This window comes from Carcharodon carcharias, chromosome 7 (genome assembly GCF_017639515.1).
Source record: "Carcharodon carcharias isolate sCarCar2 chromosome 7, sCarCar2.pri, whole genome shotgun sequence".
NCBI classification, from domain to species: domain Eukaryota; kingdom Metazoa; phylum Chordata; class Chondrichthyes; order Lamniformes; family Lamnidae; genus Carcharodon; species Carcharodon carcharias.
Genome location: NC_054473.1, coordinates 191496960 through 191520732, shown reverse-complemented (window position 1 = coordinate 191520732; position 23773 = coordinate 191496960). Strand labels below are relative to the sequence as shown.

The 23773-nt window shown below is 45.4% G+C and overlaps 1 protein-coding gene across 8 annotated transcripts in view; it reads left to right on the top strand.

The window, feature by feature from the left end:
- Positions 1 to 934: 934 nt before the first annotated feature.
- Positions 935 to 23773, top strand: part of LOC121279942 (protein CBFA2T1-like) — a 191811-nt gene continuing 168972 nt past the window's right edge. For 6 of the 8 annotated variants that reach the window (XM_041191530.1, XM_041191529.1, XM_041191526.1 and 3 more), the window contains exons 1-4: positions 946 to 1070; positions 5216 to 5458; positions 6138 to 6240; positions 7901 to 8181. The gene's annotated coding sequence lies outside the window, so the exon portion shown is untranslated. Of the gene's footprint in view, positions 1071 to 5215; positions 5459 to 6137; positions 6241 to 7900; positions 8182 to 23773 lie in introns of all 8 variants that reach the window. The other 2 variants (XM_041191522.1, XM_041191531.1) reach the window with 2 other exon arrangements.

Here is a 23773-nt window from a genome sequence, read left to right as displayed (position 1 = left end):
CCCATTTTTTCTTCTTGAATATGCTGTTCAACAGTGTGGTGACTGTTAGGGGTCCTATAAACTACTCCCACAACTGACTTCTAACCTTTGCTGTTTCTTATCTTTACTCAAACGGATTCTACATTTTGATCTTCAGACCTAAGATCAACTCAGGGGTAACATTATCCTTAATTAACAGAGCTACCCCTCCACCTTTTCCTAGCTTCCTGTCCTTCCGAAACGTCAAGTACCCCTCAATACCTTGGTCACCTTGCAGCCCTCTCACATTTATCTTTGGTGAACTTGCTTCCTGCAAGTTTATTAATGTTCTCCTCATCAAGCTGTTAGGGTTGGTCGAGAGAAAAGATTTCCTTAGAATTAAGATGAAGGGACAGAATCTTGAAAACAGAAGTGAAATCAGGAACCATCTTTTCACACACGAGCAAACATCTGGAATTTTCTCTCCAAGAAGACTTGGCGGGGGGGGGGGGGGGGGGGGGGGGGTGGAGTTTCTGTCGGCGCTGCCGCGTGTTTCCATTGGCCGGCTGGCGGGGCTGTTGACTCCCCCATTGGCCGATCGACGGTGCTGGCGGTGTTGCTATTGGTCAAGCAGTGGCATTCAAAATGCTCCCATTGGTCAAATGGCAAGGCTGGCAGTGCCCCGATTACTCGAGTGGCGGAGCTGGTGGGGCTCCTATTGGTCGAATGGCGGTACTACTTGTTCCCCTATTGGCAGCGCGGAGTGACTGGAAATACTCCCATTGGTAGGCCGCGCTGCTGTCAGTGTCCCCATTGGTGGAGCGGCGGGGCTGGCATTACCCCTATTGGTGGGGCGGCGGGGCTGGCGTTATCCCTATTGGTGGAGCGGCGGGGCTGGCGTTATCCCTATTGGTGGGGCGGCGGGGCTGGCATTAGCTCTATTGGTCGAGCGGCAGGGCAGCCTCTTCCCGCCTCCTGGCTGTTGAAGTGGCTCCAGGACCGGGACGGGACTGGGATTCAGGCTGAGGGAAAACGGGCGGCGGGGTCCCGGCACCTTCCTGCGGACTGCACTAACCCGGGGGTCGGGATAGTCTGGCTCCGGGGACAATGCGGTGAGTACAGGCAGCTCTGAGGCTCCAGCTGACCGGGACCAGGCGGTACCAGCCCAGCCCGCGGCTCCGATCCCGGGAGCTGCCTCACTTCATCCTCCGGCTCTGACCTGAATCTGGGTGGGGGGGATTCGCAGAGTTAAACAATCTTCCTGCCCACCCTGAATACCACCAACAACCACCACCCCCAACCCCGCATTTCCCTACCAGTGTCACCCTGGCGGCGTGTGCACCTTTTGGGGGTGTGTGTGTACATGTCCAGCTGGTGTATATGACATGTCGATGTGTACATGTCCAGCTGGTGTATATGACATGTCGATGTGTGCATGTCCAGTTGGTGTGTATGACATGTCGATGTGTGCATGTCCAGCTGGTGTATATGACATGTCGATGTGTACATGTCCAGCTGGTGTATATGACATGTCGATGTGTGCATGTCCAGTTGGTGTGTATGACATGTCGATGTGTGCATGTCCAGCTGGTGTATATGACATGTCGATGTGTACATGTCCAGCTGGTGTATATGACATGTCGATGTGTGCATGTCCAGCTGGTGTATATGACATGTCGATGTGTACATGTCCAGCTGGTGTATATGACATGTCGATGTGTACATGTCCAGCTGGTGTATATGACATGTCGATGTGTGCATGTCCAGTTGGTGTGTATGACATGTCGATGTGTGCATGTCCAGTTGGTGTGTATGACATGTCGATGTGTGCATGTCCAGTTGGTGTGTATGACATGTCGATGTGTGCATGTCCAGTTGGTGTATATGACACGTGGATGTGTGCACGTCCAGCTGGTGTATATGACATGTCGATGTGTGCATGTCCAGTTGGTGTGTATGACATGTCGATGTGTGCATGTCCAGCTGGTGTATATGACACGTCGATGTGTGCATGTCCAGTTGGTGTATATGACACGTCGATGTGTGCACGTCCAGCTGGTGTATATGACACGTGGATGTGTGCACGTCCAGCTGGTGTATATGACATGTGGATGTGTGCACGTCCAGCTGGTGTATATGACATGTCGATGTGTGCACGTCCAGTTGGTGTATATGACATGTCGATGTGTGCATGTCCAGTTGGTGTATATGACACGTGGATGTGTGCACGTCCAGCTGGTGTATATGACACGTGGATGTGTGCACGTCCAGCTGGTGTATATGACATGTGGATGTGTGCACGTCCAGCTGGTGTATATGACATGTCGATGTGTGCACGTCCAGTTGGTGTATATGACGCGTCGATGTGTGCACGTCCAGCTGGTGTATATGACGCGTCGATGTGTGCTTGTCCAGCTGGTGTATATGACGCGTCGATGTGTGCTTGTCCAGCTGCTGTATATGATGCGTCGATGTGTGCATGTCCAGCTGGTGTATATGACGCGTCGATGTGTTCATGTCCAGCTGGTGTATATGACGCGTCGATGTGTGCTTGTCCAGCTGGTATATATGACACTCCAATGTGTGCATGTCCAGCTGGTGTATGTGACACGTCGATGTGTGCATGTCCAGCTGGTGTATGTGACACGTCGATGTGTGCATGTCCAGCTGGTGTATGTGACACATCGATGTGTGCATGTCCAGCTGGTGTATGTGACACGTCAATGTGTGCATGTCCAGCTGGTCTTCGTGACATGTCGATGTGTGCATGTCCAGCTGGTGTATGTGACACGTCAATGTGTGCATGTCCAGCTGGTCTTCGTGACATGTCGATGTGTGCATGTCCAGCTGGTGTACGTGACATGTCGATGTGTACATGTCCAGCTGGTGTATATGACATGTCGACGTGTGCATGTCCAGCTGGTGTATATGACATGTCGACGTGTGCATATCCAGTTGGTGTATATGACATGTCGATGTGTGCATATCCAGTTGGTGTAGATGACATGTCGCTGTGTGCATGTCCAATTAGTGTATGTGACATGTTGATGTGTGCATGCCTAGCTGGTGTATGTGACATGTGGATGTGTGCATGCCTAGCTGGTGTACGTGACATGTCGATGTGTGCATGCCCAGTTGGTGTACGTGACATGTCGATGTGTGCATGCCCAGTTGGTGTGCGTGACATGTCGATGTGTGCATGCCCAGTTGGTGTACGTGACATGTCGATGTGTGCATGCCCAGCTGTTGTATGTGACATATGGATGTGTGCATGCCTATTCAGCATGCACGACCTGTCGACGTGTGCACGCCCAGTCAATGTATATATCAATGCCTTGTTGGTGAGCGTGTCCTGTTGATGTGCTTGTCCTGTCAGTATGTGTGCTTGTCTTGTCAGAGTGTGCATGGCTTGTCCATGTGCGTGCGTTCTGTTGGGAATGCATGTGTGTGCTCCCAGCCGGTCTGCATGTGCACCCACTCGGTGTGTGTGCCCAGTCAGCGTGTTTGCACGCTCAGTCACTGTGCCTGCCTGCTTAGTCATCATGTATGTGGGCCCCGTTATTGGGCATGTGTGTGTGTGTGTATGTGTGTGTGTGTGTGTGCACGCACGACGTGTACATGTCCTGTCAGTGCATGTCCAATTGGTGTATGCTGTTTCCCTCAAGCACCGTTATGTTATAGTGGGTTAATTTTATGCATCTTTATTAGAGCACTACCAGTTCAGATTTCAAGTGCAGTTTGTGTCTGAGGGTTTCATTGGGAATGCATCATGATTAATAATGTTTAGAATTGAAGAAAAGGGTGAGCAGGATTGACCAGAACACGTCATCTTTTCAGTGTCCAGTGTTCACTTTTCTTACAATCAAGGAGCAGCTAGCAATATTCAAATGGACACAAGTATAAGAAAGTAACTTGTTGGTGACTGGAGGAAGGCCATGTTCATGCATTGTAAGAGTCAGGATGCAATGACTAACAAAAGCTGTTTTCTCCACGTCTTGGATGGCAGCTCAGTGCTTAACAAATCATCAGGAGGTTATTCTGGATTGAGGAGTTTAAACTTCAGAACAATACTAAAATCTGATGATTTTTGACAGATGTCAGCTGCTGTTGAATTTTAGATCATCCTTGTCATACTAGGAGTTTAAATCCTGTCACCTCAAAGTGGCCCGTTTGTTTCTCCAAAGGGAGAGTTCAGTAATCTCCTCAGCAGTGATCTGCATTACAACCAATCCTACCTTGATTGTTACGTTTATTAAGCTAAGGGTGCCGAATTAGGGAGGGAGTAATTTAGCCAGTGTGCCAGTTCTTGGTTACGATCCAGTGATTTCTTCTGGGAAGTGCACACAGAATTAGGCTTGGCTTGAATGCCTCTTTGGCCAAATAGCTTGCTCACACTTATCGTCAAGGCTCATGCACAAAGACTGATTGTTTGGGCAAGGAATTGGAGGCTGATTGCCCCAGTCGTTTCCTGTACCCATGGCACCATGTCCATGGAAAAGTACTCTGCACCCACTGAGCATAGTACTAATACTCTCACTGAAATGGAATATAGGCCTGAGTATTGTAGTATAGCAATTATGTTACAGAATATGAGAGGCCTGGACTAATTATCCGAACGCTGTAATGCAAATTCCACCATGGTCATTTGAGAATTTGAATTTTGTTAAATAAAAAGCTCGTAACAATAATGGTGACCATTAAACTACCGGATTGTCGTAAAAACCCATCTGGTTCACTGACATCCTGTAGGAAAGGACGTCCTCTATCCTTACCTGGTCTGGCCTAGATGTGAGACCGGGCCTACAGTACAGTATTGTCATTGACTCTTAACTGCCCTCTGAAATGGCCGAGCAAGCCACTCAGTTATAACCACCACAAAAAGTTGAATAAGAATAAAATCAGATGGACCACCTAACATCAACCTCAGCAGTGGAAGCGCCAAAGGCACAACCAACCCCACTTGACCCTGCAAAGTCATTCTGACTAACTAACATCAGGGAACAATGCTAAAATTGGGAGAGCTTTCCTACAGACTAGTGAAGCAACAGCCTGACATAGTCGTACTCACTTAAGAATCAGAGACATTTCCCAGGCAAAGCAAAGAGTACAAAACATTCAATTAAAATGAATGAATTTTGGGCCCTTCAGAATAGTTGGTGAACTTATCACAACTTTTGGTGGGAAGTATAATTTAATGGTATTCATATTTAGTGATGTCACCTGTGCTCCTCTGAACATTATGTATTTGTTCCTCCAGAGTTGCAGGCCCTACCCTTGACCTGATTCCAAGACTTCCCTCCCTGCTGCATCCTCAATGTGTTGCCATCACCTCCACCAACAGGAGAGAATCCAGCCATCGCCCCTTGATGTTCAATGGCATTACCATCACTGAATTCCCCACTATCAACATCCTGGGGGTTACCTTTGACCAGAAACTGAACTGGACCAGCCATATAAATACTGTGGTTACAAGAGCAGATCAGAAGCTGGGAATTCTGCGGTGAGTAACTCACCTCCTGGCTCCCCAAAGCCTGTCCACCATCTACAAGGCACAAGTCAGGAGTGTGATGGAATACTCTCCACTTGCCCGGATGAGTGCAGCTCCAACAACACTGAAGAAGCTTGACACCGTCCAGGACAAAGCAGTCCATTTGATTGGCACCCCTTCCACAAACATTCATTCCCTCCATCACCGACACACAGTAGCAGCAGTGTGTACCATCTACAAGATGCACTGCAGAAACTCACCAAGGGTCCTTACACAGCAACTTCCAAATATGTGATCTCTACCACCTAGAAGGACAAGGCCAGCAGACACATGGGAACACCACCACCTGGAAGTTGCCCTCCAACCCACGCACCATCCTGACTTGGAAATATGCCGCTGTTCCTTCAGTGTCGCTAGGTCAAAATCCTGGAACTCCCTCCCTAACAGCGCTGTGGGTGTACCTACACCACATGGGCTGCAGTGGTTCAAGAAGGCAGCTCACCACCACCTTCTCAAGGACAATTAGGGATGGGTAATAAATGCTGGCCCAGCCAGCAGCACCCACATCCCATGAACTTGTAATTTAACTCCTTCATTTCCAGGACTCTCAAACTGTCTTCCCTTCATATATTCTGCCAGTGTGTAAAACTGAATTCGACACTGTCTAATCAATCATTCCTAATTTTTCTAGGCTCTGACTTTTTTGAACCTTGTTGGTATCTTGCACTGTGGCCCTGGTCCTCCTCTATTTTAACTCCATGTATTCTGCTGTGAGCTTTAATGATGCCAATAAGGTGAGTTCTAGGGGAGCAGTTGTGTTACTCCCATGCACTCTGCCATTTTGTCTGGCTTTATACCCTTTCAATGCAAGTCACCATTCAGCTTGCTCCTACAATTGAACCAAGCAATGATTGCTGTGTTGACCAGCTCCTAAGATCATAAGATCATATGAAATAGGAGCAGGAGTAGGCTATTTGGCCCCTCTAGCCTGCTCCATCATTCAATAAGATCATGACTGACCCGATTGTGACCTCAACTCCACGTTCCTATCTAGCCCTCGCTGATTAAAAACCTAACTCGGCCTTGAATATGTTCAATGACTCAGCCTCCACTGCTCTCTGGGGAAGGGAATTCCAAAAACTAATGATTCTCTGAGAGAAGAAACTCTTCCTCACCTCCAACTTAAATGGGAGATACTTTATTTTTAAATTGTGCCCCATAGTTCTAGGTTCCCCCACGAGGGCAAACATCCTCTCAGCATCCAGCCCCCAACCCCACCCCCCCACCACCCGCCAAGCTCAGAACCTTACATGTTTTAATAAGATTACCTCCCATTCCTCTAAAATCCAATGAGTAAAGGTCCAATCTGCTGAACCTTTCCTCATAAGACAACCTCTTCATCCCAGGAATCAGCCAAGTGAACCTCCTCTGAACTGCTTCCAATGCAAGTATATCCCTCCTTAAGTAAGGAGACCAAAACTGTACGCAGTACTCCAGGTCTGGTCACACCATTGTCCAGTACAGCTGTAGCAATACTTCCCTATTTTTATACTTCATTCCTGTTGCAATATAGGCCAACGTTCCATTTGCCTTCCTAATTATTTGCTTTACTTGCATGCTGACGTTTTTGATTCATGTACAAGACCACGCAGGTTCCTCTGTACTGGCGCATTCTGCAGTCGCTCTTTATTTAAATAATATTCTGCTTTTCTATTGTCCCTACCCGCTTAACAATGGGTTCTAGCATTTTGCCAATGACAGATGTTAGACTAACTGACCTATAGTTTCCTGCTTTCTATCTCCCCCCTTTCTTGAATAGCATTTGCAAGAAGGAACAGAAGCTGTGAGCACATGGGAGGAAAGGGATTTTGGGGAGACTGTGTATCTGGTTATATCTGAGGGTTTGGACATCCACAATAATGGTGATGGAGCTTTTCATTTTTAGTATTGTGCCTGGAACAGTAAAGGAGAGAGCAACTATTATTATTTCTGACTGTGAGAAGCAGATTGCAGTGGCTTTGATCAAAGCATTGTGTTCGCCTGCATTCAGAAAGTGGCAGTTGCAATGCTCTGGAGAGATGATGAGTTTATTGAGATCTTTGAAATTGCAATATTCCTGCTGGTTTCTGTGTTTGCTACTGTGCTGGGTGAGCGTTGGTTAATGGAATTGTTTTACTGGTCAATCCTATGGTGTACATTGATCATCCTGTCCTGGGCATCACTGCATGTTATCAATGAACAGTGCCTCAGGTTTGACAGATTTTAAAATCTGAGTAAATGCTGATGAGTGCAGGAAGCATGTGCACAACAAATGTTTGTGTAGTGTGGGAGCAGGGAAAGGATGTAGCTGGGTGTGATAATCGAGGATTGACTGACTGACTAAATACAATGTGAGCTGCTTAGATTTCACAGGCATTTAATGATGCTGGTACAGATTATTTTAATTTTGTTTAGGTCAATGTTGGGGCCCCGGTGAAATATTGAGAGCATATTTGGGCAGCCTACCTTCAGAAGAGCACTGAAATGCAACAGAGATAAACCTCACACATTACGTTCGGAATGGATCTTCTTCGAGCTGAGCTTGTTTTTGGAGAAAAGAAGATTGCAATGGAAGGTTGAAGTGCTGAGAGGAGTGGAGAATGTAATGTGAGCAGGGATTACACTCTGAGGGCATGGGTGTAACATTGACCAGCTTCAGCCAAGATTGAAAACTGTAATTCTTCCCTGGTGAACAGGTAAGGTAAACTCTTAGCAACATCCTTTAGATTAAAGAGCTGAATGAATCTCTTTATACTTGCCAAGCCTCTTCTTACATGCAGCTAATTAACTAGGATCGTTTGTCTGGCTGGAACCTTGATAGTGCTGTAAGTGAAAGGTGACTGGACAGGGGTTCATGATGTTGATTGTGATGTTTAACTGAGATCCATGACTGTCATTCCAGGGTCATGGAGAATCCTGTTGGCAGTTTTATCCAATGGATTTTTGCTTCTTTCAGAAGATTAAATATTATGCAGGAGTAAACCTGTGTATTCTGAAAGGTCTCTGAGGATTTTACAATCCCTATGATAGCAGGAAGATGTAATTTGTGCTTTGGGACTAATGGGGGAATCAGAGCGCAATGGGATGTGTGTATTAGGTCAGCGATGGTGTTTCAGTCCTCTCCATGGAGGCCTGAATGTATTAGAGAACAATGGGATTTCGAAAAATGAAAATTTACCATAGGCCCCAACAAGCTTCTCTCCTTTTGAAGGAGCAACTCCTCTCCATGTCCTTCAAGCCCCAACCCCTCATCCAGTCCATCTCTCCCCTCATCCCCTCACCCAGTCCATCTCTCCCCGCTCCTCCTTCAGTCCCTCTATCCCCCACTCCTCAATCATTCCCAGGACCCCCCATCCCTTACCCAGTCCTTCCACTGCCACCCCCTCACCCAGTCCCTCTATCCCCCACTCCTCCTCCTGTCCCTCTAACCCCCCACCCCCTCACCCAGTCCCTTCTCCCCCACCCCCTCACCCAGTCCCTCTCGTCCACCCCCTCACCCAGTCCATCAACTGCCACCCCGTCACCCAGCCCCTTTACCCCCATCTTCCAGAATTACATTTAATTGCCTTTTGGCCCAATATATAGAGTTTTTGGCTAAAACATTCCCCAACTTCCTGTTACTCCAAACTTCTTCCTTTTAGCATGTCCTCTGGGATTAAAGCTTTCATCAAATGGACCATCTTGTGATTTTCCTCCATATTTTTGAATCTCCAGCTCTGAAGTAGTCATACGGACGCGAAACGTTTAACTCTATTTCTCTCCCCACAGGTTCTGCCAGACCTGCTGAGTCTTTCCAGCATTTTCAGTTTTTATTTCACCTTGATGTCTCTATTCCAAAGAAAGCAAGCTCATCTTCCTCAGTCTTTCATCTTGGCTTAAATCCCTGAAATCTGGACTAATTTTCCTTGCTGCTTCTGTCTCCCACAATGGTAATAATATCCTTCTGTGATCCTTGAGTGAACAGATCAGTCCACAGTGCCCGAATGGCTGTGATTAGCATCTTGTGTAGCAACAATACAATCTCCTTCTATTTGGGCTATTGCTGTATGAATGAAACCCAGCAACCTATTGCCTTTTTGTGCTACAGTTAAGTCGTGCATTGAAGAATTCATAGAGTAACCCACTATAACCCTTCTTTCTCTGTCTCTGGGTCAAAGAAGACCCATTATACCTTCTAGAACTCTGTGTCTTAAAATACCCTTTCAGTTATCACTCAGTAACACCTCTCACCATATCTCTTTCTTTCTTCTGTCCTGTTTATTTAGATTGACTGTAATCCAAACGGATTCACTTTGGGAGTGTTTGTTTGACAATATGAGGACATGTTAGGGAATGAGCTTATAGGAAGACAGAAGCCTGGCTGATATGCAGGCATTAGATTGGAGTAATGTTTGCATCAGAGGCAGCTACTGCAGTGCTGCATAACAAACCCTCAATGCACACTGAGGGACATTTTGGGAAAGGTGTGTCTGTCCTTGTCGAATCCATTCTGTTAGAATTCTTTATGGGAAGAGGATAACTGCCTTCATGCAGTACTCTGACCCTGGTTTCACTCTGCACTCTACTTTATTAGAATTTTAGTTGGACTGAATTACTCAAGCTCCAACATTCACCTTTTATTACCTCTCTACATTTATTGATTAGGGTTCTGGAGTTTTTTTTAATGTTTATTTGCATGGAGTGTAGTTGTATTAGTGTCTGACAGTGCTTGCCTTTGGTCTAGAGTTTGTTAATGTGTTGAGCAGTCGCCTCCCATGTGGCCATTCAGCAGACAGCCCTTATACTGGAATTCAGTTGAATGATTATTGTTTATTTACAAATAACTTACTTGTTCTCCCACTTGCTCTCCCTCAAAAGCTGTTTTTTTCTTTTGTCTACACTTGTCACCTTTCCCTCTCTCTCATTCATTTCCATCCTGACATGTTCTCACTCATATTTGCATTGTGCCATGCGTCCTTTATGTGCTTTCTTGCACAGTCTCCAACTCTTGTTCTGGACCAGTAATCCAGATGACTGGACTAATGCTTCGGAGGGCAGCCAAGGGAATTTAAATTCAATTGATTAATAAATCTGCAATAAAAATGCAGGTTTCATTAATAATGACCACGACACTGTCATTAAAAACCCATTTAGTTCACTAATGTCCTTTAGTGTAAGAAATCTGCCTTTCTTACTCAGTCTAGTCTACAAGTGATTCCAGATCCACAGCAATGTGGTTGACTCTTAACTGCCCTCTGAAATGGCCAAGCAAGCCACTCAGTTGCGTCAAATTGCTGCAGAAAAATTCAACTGTGGCTGTAGCTACACCAGATGGACTGCAGCGATTCAAGAAAACAGCTCACCACCACCCTTACAAGGGCAATTCGGGATGAGCAATAATGCTGGCCTTGTCAGTGACACTCGCATCCCATAACGAACCAAAAACAAAGGGAAGCCTTTTAATGAACTGAAATTAGAGACTGCCATTCAATCAGTGCTAAAGTAAAAATGCCCCCAGTGTGTATGAGATAGGGTCTGTGCAACAGACTGACTGTGGTACCTCTCACCCCATCAATCTGCAAACTATAAACATGTAACTCACTGCACCGTCATGAACACTTTAATCCCAGAAAATGGTTCTTCTTCAAGGACTAAGGACATTCTGGAAGAATTTGCGTTTGAAAAGACACTGTCCCTTAAAGGGTTAACACAGGACTCTGATTGCTATTCTTGGAGAAAGGCTAATTAAGCAGTTGAAAAAAACTGTCAACCTCTTGACCTGGGTGGACTGTGTACAAAGGGGGTCACATGGGTTTGATGACTCTGAAAAAAACCATGCCTGGAAGACTGTGCTTTTAAAAGTGGGTTTTGGTTGTGCTTTGAGAAGAGAAGGACCAACTGCTTAAGAAGGAAGACAGCAGCTTTTTGCAGTCCAAAGACAGTCCACAAACGGAAGTGAATAAATGCTGCACCTGAGCTGATCTACATGCTGGAACGGAGCACCCTTGAGTATTCCATGAGTCCACCTGAAAAGCAGTGCAAGAGTCTGATTGTTTCGTGGATCAGTGCTGAGAGCAACTGTATAACCCAGATGCCATCTCAACGCTTTTTCCTAACTGGGACCAGAGCAGAGGCAGGTCAGGAGCCAGGAGCAGCATAAATAGAGCCCGGGGATGGGAGCATGACCTATCCTATTTAGGAGCAGTGCAGAAGCAGGTCAGGAGCTGGGAGCAGCATAAATACAGCCTGGGGATCAGAGGGTGTCCTTTCCTACCTGGGAGTGGAGCAGAGGCAGGTCGGGAACAGGAAGCAGCATAAATAGAGACAGGGGATAGGAGCGCAGCCTTTGTTACCTGGGAGTGGAGCAGAGGCAGGTTGGGAACTGGGAGCATTTCACCTTCTTTAGAAACTGAGTAGGGAAGAAACAACTGTGACATCAGAGGAAACCAGTGAGTTGATTGGTCAGTAAGTGCTTAGTGTATGGGACAGTGTGTTAAAAGCCAGCTTAGGATACAGGAGTTAAGGTAGATCTATAAATAACAAGAAGTAAAATATTAAAATAAAAAGATAAATAATTAAAACAATTAAAATAAATACCCAAAACATGCACCTGTGTAATTAAGAAACGTATAACTTTTAGTTGTAATTGTGGGTGGTCCTAACATTTAATAAACACAGTAAATTGTAATATACATAGGAATTATTCCAAATTAATTAAGAAAATAATGAAAATAAATTAGTAAATAAATACTGCACTAACCACTTTATCTAAAGTTTAAGGTATGTCAGTGCAACTTGGCCATGTAGAATGTACATCTTGTGACATGTGGAAAGTCATGCAGTCGCAAAGTGCCCTCGATAAGCACATCTGCAGGAAGTGTCGCCAGCTGCAGAAACTTGAACTCCGAGTTGCAGAGCTTGATTGGCGGCTAGAGTTACTGTGGTGCATCCGCAAGACTGAGGATTACGTGGACAGCACGTTTAGAGATGTGGTCACACCACAGCTAAGAAGTATACAGGCAGAGAGGGAATGGGTGACTGCCAGAGTATCTAAGAGAAACAGGCAGATAGTACAGGAATCCCTGAGGCTATCTTGTTCGCTACCTTTCCATTTTGGATACTGGTGAATGAGATGGTTCCTCAGAGGCTGTAGCAAGTGCCAAGTCCATGGCACCACTGGTGGTTCAGCTGCACAGGATGAGAGGAGGAAGAGTGGAAGTGCTATAGCAGTAGGGGATTCCATGGTTTGAGGAACAGAGAGGCGTTTCTGTGGCCATACACATGAATCAAGGATGGTATGTTGCCTCCCTGGTGCCAGGGAAGGCTACAGGATATTCTTTTGGGGGAAGGTGAACAGCCAGAGGTCCTGGTCCATATTAGGACTGATGAGGTCCTGAAAGCAGATTTTAGGGAGTTAGGAAGGGAATTAAAAAGCAGGGCCTCAAGAGCAGTAATCTCAGGATTACTCCCAGTGCCATGTGCCAGTGAGCATAAGAATAAGAAAATTGAGCAGTTCAACACACTGCTGGAGAAATGGAGTAGAAAGGCATTGGTATTGGTTCTGGGGCAGATGGGACCTTTGCAATGAGACCTGGGTGTCCTTGTACACCAGTCGCTGAAAGTAAGCATGCAGATGCAGCAGGTGGTAAAGAAGGCAAATGGTATGTTGGCCTTCATAGCCAGAGGATTCGAGTACAGGAACAGGGATGTCTTGCTACAATTGTACAGGGCCTTGGTGAGACCACACCTGGAATATAGTGAGTAGTTTTGGTCTCCTTATCTGAGGAAGATGTACTTGCTATAGAGGGAGTGCAGCGAAGGTTTACCCAACTGATTCCTGGGATGGCGGGACTGACATATGAGGAGAGATTGAGTCGATTAGGATTATATTCGCTGGAGTTCAGAAGAATGAGAGGGGATCTCGTAGAAACCTATAAAATTCTAACAGGACTAGACAGGGTAGATGCAGGAAGGATGTTCCCGATGGTGGGGGAGTCCAGAACCAGGGGTCACAGTCTGAGGATGCGGGATTGACCATTTAGGACTGAGATGAGGAGAAATTTCTTCACCCAGAGAGTGGTGAGCCTGTGGAATTCGTTACCACAGAAAGTAGTTGAAGCCAAAACATTGTATATTTTCAAGAAGGAGTTAGATAAAGCTCATGGGGCGAAAGGGATCAAAGGGTATGGGGAGAAAGTGGGAGCAGGCTATTGAGTTGGATGATCAGCCATGATCATAATGAATGGCGCAGCAGGCTCGAGGGGCCGAGTGGCCTACTTCTGCACCTAGTTTCTATGTTTCTAAGAAGTTTGGGTTACACCTTAACAGGACTGGACAAATGGCCTCATGGGGAGGTTTGATAGTGCTATTAGGAAGGGTTTAAACTGGATTGGCAGGGAGATGGGGACCTGAGGGGAAATTCAGAGTGCAGAGGAGAAAAACTGGCAGTGGGAAATAGTGAGGTATTAACTGATAATGAGGATAATTCAGAGAGTAGTATCAAGGGAGATAGAATACATGGAGAGTTTGATAGAATTAGAGTTGGCAATAGTAAGGCAAGGACCAGAATAAGGGAGAGAGTGAAAAAGACTAAATCAGGGCTAAAGTGCATATATGTGAATGCACAGTGTGTGGTTAATAAGATTGGTGAACTGCAGGCACAGGTTAACAACTGGAATTATGATATTATTGCTATAACAGAGACCTGGCTCAAAGAAGGGCAGGGAGTGGCAGTATTGATTAAAGATGGCATTACAGTACTGGAGAGGATGTTCCAGAGGGGTCAAGAATGGAATCTCTTGGCTGGAGGCAAGGAATGGGAAAGATGCAATAACATTGATTGGTGTAATATATCTACCACCAACTAGTGGAAGGGATGAGGAGAAACAAATTTACAAAGAAATTACGGAGAGATGCAAGAATCATAGAGTAATCATAATGGGGGGCTTTAATTATGCAAATATAGACTGGGATAGGAATAGTACAAAGGGACAAGAGGGGCGAGAGTTCTTGGAATGTGCTCATGATAATTTTCTGCAGCAGCATGTTTCCAGTCCATCGAGGGGACAAGCCCTGTTGGACCTGGTTCTGGGGAATGAGCTGGTCCAAGTGGATCAAATATCAGTGGGAGAGCATCTAGGAGACAGTGACCATTGTATCACAAAGCTTTGGTTAGTCATGAAAAAGGACAAAGAACAATCCAGAGCAGGGATAATTAACTGGGGGAAAGCCAACTTCGATGGGATGAGAATGCACTTGAGTTGACTGAGTTGGAATCAAATGTTGGTAGAAAAGATTGTGGCTGAACAATGGGCCACTTTCAAAGAAAAAGTATTGCAAGCAACGTCAAGTATATTCCCTAGAAGGGAAAGGTAGGACAAATAAATCCAGAGCGCCCTGGATGATGAGAGAGAAAGAGGTAAAGATGAAAAGAAAGAAGTGTGCGTATGACAGATATCAGATAGTAAATACAATGGAGAATCAGGCTGAATATAGAAGGACCAGAGAGGAAGTGAAGAAACTAATAAGGAAAGCAAGGAGAGAGCATGAAAAGAGACTGGCAGCAAACATAAAAGGGAATCCCAAGGTCATCTATAAGCATGTGAATAGTAAAAGGGTGGTAAACAAAGTGTCGGGCTAATTAGGGACAAAAAAGCGGACTTGCATGTGAAGGCTGGAGAAATATTGGAGGTGTTGAATGAGTACTTTGCATCTGTCTTCACAAAGGAAGAGGATCCTACCCAGGCCGAGGTGAGAGAGGAGGTAATTGGTACGCTAGAAGAATTTACAATCAAGAGGAAGGAAGTGTTGGAAAGGCTATCCTTACTTAAAATAAATAAGGCACCAGGACTGGATGAGATGTATCCAAGGGTACTGAGGGAAGTGAGAGTGGAAATTGCAGAGACACTAGTGATAATCTTCCAGTCTTCCTTAGACACAGGGGAGGTGCCAGAGGACTGGAGAATTGCAAATGTTACACCCTTGTTCACAAAGGGTTGTAAGGATAAAGCTGATAACTACAGACCAGTCAGTTTGACCTCAGTGGTAAGGAAGCCTCTGGAAACTATAGTACCGAATAAAATCAATAATCACTTAGACAAGTGCAGGATAATTAAGGAAAGCCAGCATGGATTCATTAAGGGAAAATCACGTTTAGCTAACTTTCTGGAAATTTTTGAAGAGGTAACAAAGAAGGTTGATAAGGGAAATGTTGTTGATGTGATGTATATGGATTTTCAAAAGGCATTTGATACAGGGCCACACAACAGACTTGTGACCAGAATTTTAGGTCATGGAATAAAAGAGAAAGTAGGCACTTGGATAAGAAATTGGCTGAGTGACAGGAAACAGAGAGTAGTGATAAATGGTTGTTTTTCAGGTTGGAGGAAGGTTTGTAGTTGAGTTCCCCAGGGGTCAGTGTTGGGACACTTGCTCTTCTTGATATATATTAATGACATAGACTATGGCGTGTAGGACATGATTTCAAAATTTGCAAATGAAACGAAGATTGGAAACGTTGTCAACTGTGATAGGGATAGTCTTGAACTTCAAAAGGACATAGACATGTTGACAGTTTGGGCAGACAGATGGCAGATGAAGTTCAATGCAGAGAAGTGTGAGGTGATTCGTTTTGGCAGGAAAGCTATGGTGAGACAGTGTAAAATAAAGGGAGAGGCGCTAAAGGAGGTGCAGGAACAGAGAGACCTTGGTGTGTACATACATAAGTCACTAAAGATGTCAGGGCATATTGAGAGAGCTGTTAATAAAGCATATAACATCTTAGGCTTTATTAATAGGGACATTGAGTACAAGAGTAAGGCAGTCATGTTGAACTTGTATAAGGCATTAGTTAGGCCTCATCTGGAGTACTGTGTCCAGTTCTGGGCTCCATACTTGAAGAAGGATGTGAAGCCATTGGTGAGAGTACAGAGGAGATTCACAAGAATGATTCCCAGGATGAATAACTGTAGCTATGAGGATAGATTGGAGAGCTTGTGACTGTTTTCCTTGGAGGAGAGGCTGAGAGGAGGCTTGATAGAGATATTCAAGATCCTGAGGGATATGGACAGGATAAATAGTGAGAAACTGTTTTCACTCAAGAGCATCAAGAACTAGAGGGTACAGATTCAAAATAATTGGCAAACAGAGTAAATGTGATGTGAGGAAAACATTTTTCACCCAGAAGGTGGTTGGAGACAGGAATAAACTTCCTAAAAGGGTGGTGGAGGCAGGTTCGATTGAGGTATTCAAAAGGGAATTGGATTGCTACCTGAAACGAGAGAATGTGCAAGGTTATGGGGATAAGGCAAGGGAGTGGCTCCTTCTGATAGCCAATGCAGACTCGATGGGCTGAATGGCCTCCTTCTGCACTGAAAAGATTCTGTGAAGAGCTCCACCATCCATCCTTTGCCCTTGAACCATTGACTTTTAACCTTTGGCAGAATTCCTCCATTTCTATTTTTATTTCATTTTGTGAGAGTGTGTGTGTGTGTGACTTAGGTACCTTGAAAGAGTAATTAGTATAATTTTATATTTCATACTATATGTTGATAAGCTTTGCCTTTCTATTCAACAAGACTGGTTTATAATAAACTAATAAGTTTGTAATTTATTTAAAGGAGCCTGGTTGAAGTCTCTAATTGTGGTTAGTGAGGGTAAATAATTGGCCATTTTGATGAGTAAATTGAACATTTAAGCTAATGCTGTGACCTGTAGAGTAGTGGGGCAAGATCAGCTGTGCTCCTCTCCCATTCTGGTCATAACAGCACAAATATACAGTACAAATATAACATCCTGAACGGTCTTGACAAGGTGGACATCGAAAGGATATTTCCTCTTGTAGGTGAGTCCAGATCTTGGGGGCACTGTTTTAAAATTAGGTGTCGCTCTTTTAGGACAGAGATGAGGAGAAATTTTTTTCTCTCAGAGGGTTGTGTGACTTTGGAATTCTCTACCTCAGAAGGTGCTTGATGCGAGGTCATTGAATATTTGTAAGGCAGAGGTAGATAGATTTTTGTTAGGCAAGGGAATCAAAGGTTATCGGGGGCAGATGGGAATGTGGAACTCGAAACACAAACAGATCAGCCATGATCTTATTGAATGGCAGAGCAGGCTTGAGGGGCTGAATGGCCTACTTCTCCTCCTATTTCACATGTTCATATGCGCAATTGGGTCATTATCAAACTCTCTGTAAATAACGTGTTGAGAGTTCATTCAGGTGCTGTATCAGTGAGAACTGTGATCACACTGAGCCTGTGTATCGGTCTGTATCAGTGTGAGTCTGTGTATCGGTCTGTATCAGTGTGAGTCTGTGTATTGGTCTGTATTAGTGTGAGTCTGTGTATCGGTCTGTATCAGTGAGAGTCTGTGTATCGGTCTGTATCAGTGTGAGTCTGTGTAAAGGTCTGTATCAGTGAGAGTCTGTGTATCGGTCTGTATCAGTGAGAGTCTGTGTATCGGTCTGTATCAGTGTGAGTCTGTGTAAAGGTCTGTATCAGTGTGAGCTTGTGTATCGGTCTGTATCAGTGTGAGTCTCTGTAAAGATCTGTATCAGTGTGAGCTTGTGTATCAGTCTGTATCAGTCTGAGCCCGTGTATTGGTCCGTATCAGTCTGAGCCTGTGTATCGGTCCGTATCAGTGTGAGTCTCTGTTTCAGTCTATAACAGTGAGATCCTGTGTATCAGTCTATATCAGTGAGAGTCTGTATATCGGTCTGTATCAATGTGAGCCTGTGTATGGGTCTATATCAGTCTGAGCCCATATATCGGTCTGTATCAGTGTGACCCTGTGTATTGGTCTGTATCGGTGTGAGCCTGTGTATCGGTCTGTATCAGTGTGAGCCTGTGTATCGGTCTGTATCAGTGTGAGCCTGTGTATTGGTCTATATCAGTCTGAGCCTGTGTATCAGTCTGTATCAGTATGAGCCTGTGTATTGGTCTGTATCAGTGTGAGCCCGTGTATCGGTCTGTATCAGTCTGAGCCCGTGTATCGGTTTGTATCAGTCTGAGCCCGTGTATCGGTTTGTATCAGTCTGAGCCCGTGTATCGGTTTGTATCAGTCTGAGCCCGTGTATCGGTTTGTATCAGTCTGAGCCTGTGTATCGGTTTGTATCAGTCTGAGCCTGTGTATCGGTTTGTATCAGTCTGAGCCTGTGTATCGGTTTGTATCAGTCTGAGCCTGTGTATCGGTTTGTATCAGTCTGAGCCTGTGTATCGGTTTGTATCAGTCTGAGCCTGTGTATCGGTTTATATCAGTCTGAACCTGTGTATCGGTCTGTACCAGTGAGAGCCGTGTATTGGTCTGTACCAGTGAGAGCCCGTGTATCGGTCTGCATCATTGCGAGCCTGTGTATCGGTCTGCATCATTGCGAGCCTTTGTATCAGTCTGTATCAGTGTGAGTCAGTGTATCAGTGTGAGTCAGTGTATTGGTCTGTGTCAGTGTGAGTCAGTGTATCAGTCTGTATCAGTGTGAGTCTGTGTATCGATCTGTATCAGTATGACCCTATGTATCGGTCTACATCAGTGTGAGACAGTGTATCAGTCTGTATCAGTGTGAGTCTGTGTATCGGTCTGTATCAGTGTGAGTCTGTGTATCGGTCTGTTTCAATGTGGGTCTGTGTATCGGTCTATATCAGTGTGAGTCTATGTATCGGTTTGTATCAGTGTGAGTCTGTGTATCGGTCTGTATCAGTGTGAGTCAGTGTATCGGTCTGTATCAGTGTGAGTCAGTGTATCGGTCTGTATCAGTGTGAGTCAGTGTATCGGTCTGTATCAGTGTGAGTCAGTGTATCGGTCTGTATCAGTGTGAGTCAGTGTATCGGTCTGTATCAGTGTGAGTCAGTGTATCGGTCTGTATCAGTGTGAGTCAGTGTATCGGTCTGTATCAGTGTGAGTCTGTGTATCGGTCTGTATCAGTGTGAGTCTGTGTATCGATCTGTATCAGTGTGAGTCTGTGTATCGGTCTGTTTCAGTGTGAGTCTGTGTATTGGTCTATATCAGTGTGAGTCTATGTATCGGTTTGTATCAGTGTGAGTCTGTGTACCGGTCTTTATCAGTGTGAGTCTGTGTACCGGTCTTTATCAGTGTGAGTCTGTGTATCGGTCTGTATCAGTGAGAGTCTGTGTATCGGTCTGTATCAGTGAGAGTCTGTGAATCGGCCTATATCAGTGTGAGTCTGTGTATCGGTCTGTATCAGTGAGAGCTTGTGTATCGGTCTGTATCAGTGAGAGCTTGTGTATCAGTCTGTATCAGTGGGAGCTTGTGTATCGGTCTGTATCAGTGAGAGCTTGTGTATTGGTCTGTATCAGTGAGAGCTTGTGTATCGGTCTGTATTAGTAAGAGTCTGCATATTGGTCTTTATCAATCTGAGCTGACACTGATATGGACATGTCTACACTGTATCCATAGAATCTCACAGTTAATACCTAGTAGCTGTATCCAGTCCACTTTCACCAGCTTCACTCACAGCTTTGTGCTGTGGGTGTACCCACACCAAATGGACTGCAGCGGTTCAAGAAGGCAGCTCACCACCATCTTGTCAAGGCCATAAAGGCTGTCCAGCCAGCGAAGCCCACATCCCGTGAATGCATAAAAAAAAATTGCCTTACCCCAATTTAGAACTTTTACTCCTGTTCTATCTTTGTCCTTTTCCAAATGATGCTAAATCTAACTGTATTATGGTCACCATCTCCAAAATGATCACCCACTGCAACTTCATCCACTTGCACAACTTAATTTCCTAAGACTAAACTTAGAATTGTGCCCCATCTCATAGGGTTTGTTACGTGCTGGCTGAAAAAGTTCTCTTGAATGCACTTCAAGAATTTTGCACCCTCTGTGCCCTTCACACTGTTCATATCCCAATTGATATTGGGGTAGTTGAAGCCGCCAACCTTTACTGCCCTATTGTTCTTGCACTTGAAATCTGCCTCCATATTTGCTCTTCTAACTCCCTTCCACTATTTGGGGGTCTATAGTACATTCCTAGCAGCGTGGCTGCCCCTTTTTTATTTCTGAGCTCAACCCATATGGCCTCATTTGATGCTTCATTTAGTATGTCATCTCTCCTCACAGCTGTAATTGTTTCTTTAACCAATAATGCTCCACCCCCCACCTTTTTTATCCCCCTCCCTATCCTGCCTGAAAGCTCTATATCCAGGGATGTTGAGCTGCCATTTTTGCCCCTCTTTAAGCCAAGTTTCCGTTATAGCGATGATATTATGCTGCCATGTGTCCATCTGTGCCCTCAGCTCCTCTGCTTTATTTACTAAGCTCCTTGCATTTACACATATAACTTTTAACACTGCCAAATTCCTGTGCTGTACACTTTTTAACCTGTGCTTCATCTGTCTTTCAGAGTCACTCATTAATTCTCCATCTCCCGTTCCTTGCTCTGAGTTTGCCCTCAGGTTCCCATCCCCCTGCCAGTCTAGTTTAAATCCCTCTCGACAGGACTAGCAAAGCTCCCTACGAGGATATTCGTCTCAGTCCTGTTCAGGTGTAGACCTTCCGGCTTGTACAGGTCCCACCTTCCCCAGAATCGGTCCCAATGCCCCAGAAATCTGATGCCCTCTCTCCTACTCCAGCTTTCCAGCCACATGTTTAATCACTCAGTTCACCCATTTCTGCACTCGCACATGGGACTGGCAGTAATCTTGAGATTACTGCTTTAAAGGTCCTGCTTTTCAATCTTCCTAGCTCCCTGAAATCTGCTTTCAGGACCTCATCCCCTTTCGTACCTAAGTCATTGGTACCAACGTAGACCATGACCTCTGCAGACAGAAGAATGTCCTGCAGCCGCTCCGTGACATCCTTGACCCTGGCACCAGGGAGACAACATACCATCCTGGAGTCATATCTACGCCCACAGAAACACCTGTCTGCTCCCCTAACTAATGAATCCCCTATCACTACTGCTCTTCCCCTCTTCTTCCTCCCCTCCTGTACAGCAGGGCCACCTGTGGTACCACAAACTTGGCTCTGACTGCATTCCTCCATGGAACCAACACCAGCTTCCAAAGTGGAAAACCGATTGGTGAGCGGGACCGCAGGGGACTCCTGCACTACCTGCCTAGTTCTCTTGGATTGCTTGGTGGTCACCCATTCCCTTTATACCTCCAGGCTCCTAAGCTGCAATGTGACCACCGCTCTGAACGTGCTATCCAAGTGGCTGTCAGCCTTCCGGATGCGCCACAGTGACTCCAGCCGCCACTCAAGCTCCGAAACCTGTAGCTCAACGTTCTGCAGCTGGTGACACTTCCTGTACATGTGGTCGTCGAGGACATCCAGTTGCATCCACAATTTCCCACATACGACAAGACACGCATTCCACACGACCGAGCTGTCCTGCCATATCTTACATTTATTTCCCTACGTTAACTTTACTTTACTTTGGTTTATTTATACTTCTTTATTTTACTGGGGCCTTGACTTAACTTGACTTCTCCATTGCTTGTTTCTTACTGAAATCGAAGTAACCCATTCTTTTAAAAAGAATGTGTTTGTCTAATTTTCAGCTACCTGAAGACCCTTCCTAACAGCAGTTTCTCACCAACCAATGAACTTATGTTTCTCCTGTGTTGTCATTTTTGGATGTTTTCAAAACAGCCCTCTTGTGCAGCATTTCAATTCCTGGTCTCCTGGAGGCTGAGAAAGATAGAGAAAGAAGAAGAAAAGAACAAGAATAAAGGACCTCCCTCCCCTCTTTACTGAACTCCCTTACTTACCAAACTTGCAGTAATTCCACTCTGCACCAGTTGCTGTCACACATGGTCAAATGCTGCCTTGATGTCAAGGGCAGTCACTCTCACCTCACCTCTGGAGTTCAGGTCTTTTGCCCATGTTTAAACCAAGTCTGTAATGAGGTCAGAAGCTGGGTGATCCTGGTAGAACCCAAACTGAGCTTCAGTGAGCAGGTTATTGCTAAGCAAGTGCTGCTTGATAGCACAGTTGATGATCCCATCCAACACTTTACTGATGATCAAGAGTAGACTGATGGGGCTGGGTTGGATTTGTCCTGCTTTTTGTGTACAAGACATACCTGGGCAATTTTCCACATAGTCGGGTAGATGGCAGTGTTGTAGCTGTACTGGCACAGCTTGGTTAGGGTCATGGCAAGTTCTGGAGCACAAGTCTTCAGTAATTTTGCTGGAATATTGTCAGGGCACATAGCTTTTGCAATATTCAGTGCCTTCAGCTATTTCTTGATATCACCTGGAGGGAAACGGATTGGCTGAAGACTGGCATCTGTGATGCTGGGGATCTCTGGTGGAGGCCGAGATCGATCATCCACTTGACACTTCTGGTTGAAGATTGTAGCAAATGCTTCAGCCTTATCTTTTGCATTGATGCGCTGGGCTCATTCATCATTGAGGATGGGGATATTTGTGGAGCCTCCAGTGAGTTGTTTAACTGTCCACCACCATTCACAACCTGATGTGGCAGGCCTGCAGAGCTTAGATCTGATCCATTGGTTGTGGAATCGCTTAGCTCTGTCTATCACTTGCTGCTTATGCTGTTTGGCACATAAGCAGTCCTGTGTTATAGCTTCACCAGGTTGACACCCCATTTTTAGGTATGCCTGGTGCTGCTCCTCATCTGCCCTCCTGAACTTTTCACAGAACCAGGGTGAATTGAATGGGGGATATGCCAGGCCATGAGGTTACAGATTGCAGTTGTTTACAATTCTGCTGCTGCTGATGGCCCACAGCGCCTCATGGATGCCCAGTCTTAAGTTGCTAGATCTGTTCAAAATCTATCCCATTTAGCATTGGAGATAGTACCACACAACACGATGGAGGGTATCCTCAATATGAAGGCGGGACATCGTCTCCACAAGGACTGTGCGGTGGTTACTCCTACCAATACTGTCATGGACAGATGCATCTGCGACAGGCAGGTTGGTGAAGATGATGTCAAGTATTTTTTTCTCTCTTGTTGATTCCCCCACCCAGAGAACATTCTGCACCCTTGCCACCCTTAGTGCTTCCTCCAAGTGATGTTCAACATGGAGGAGCACTGATTCATCAGCTGAGGGATGGCAGAACAAGGTAATCAGCAGAAGGTTTCCTTGCCTGTGTTTGACCTGATGCCATGAGACTTCCAGTGGTGTGATTCCGTGAGTATGACCATGTTAGGCTGTCGCTAGACTTGTCAGTGAGACAGTTCTCCCAATTTTGGCACTAGCCCCCAGATGTTAGTAAGCAGGGCTTTGCAAGGTCGACAGGGCTGAGTTTGTTGTTGTTGTTGTTTCTGGTGCTGAGTGGTGAATCCAGCTTCATTCCTTTTTATTAGCTTACAATTGAGTGGCTT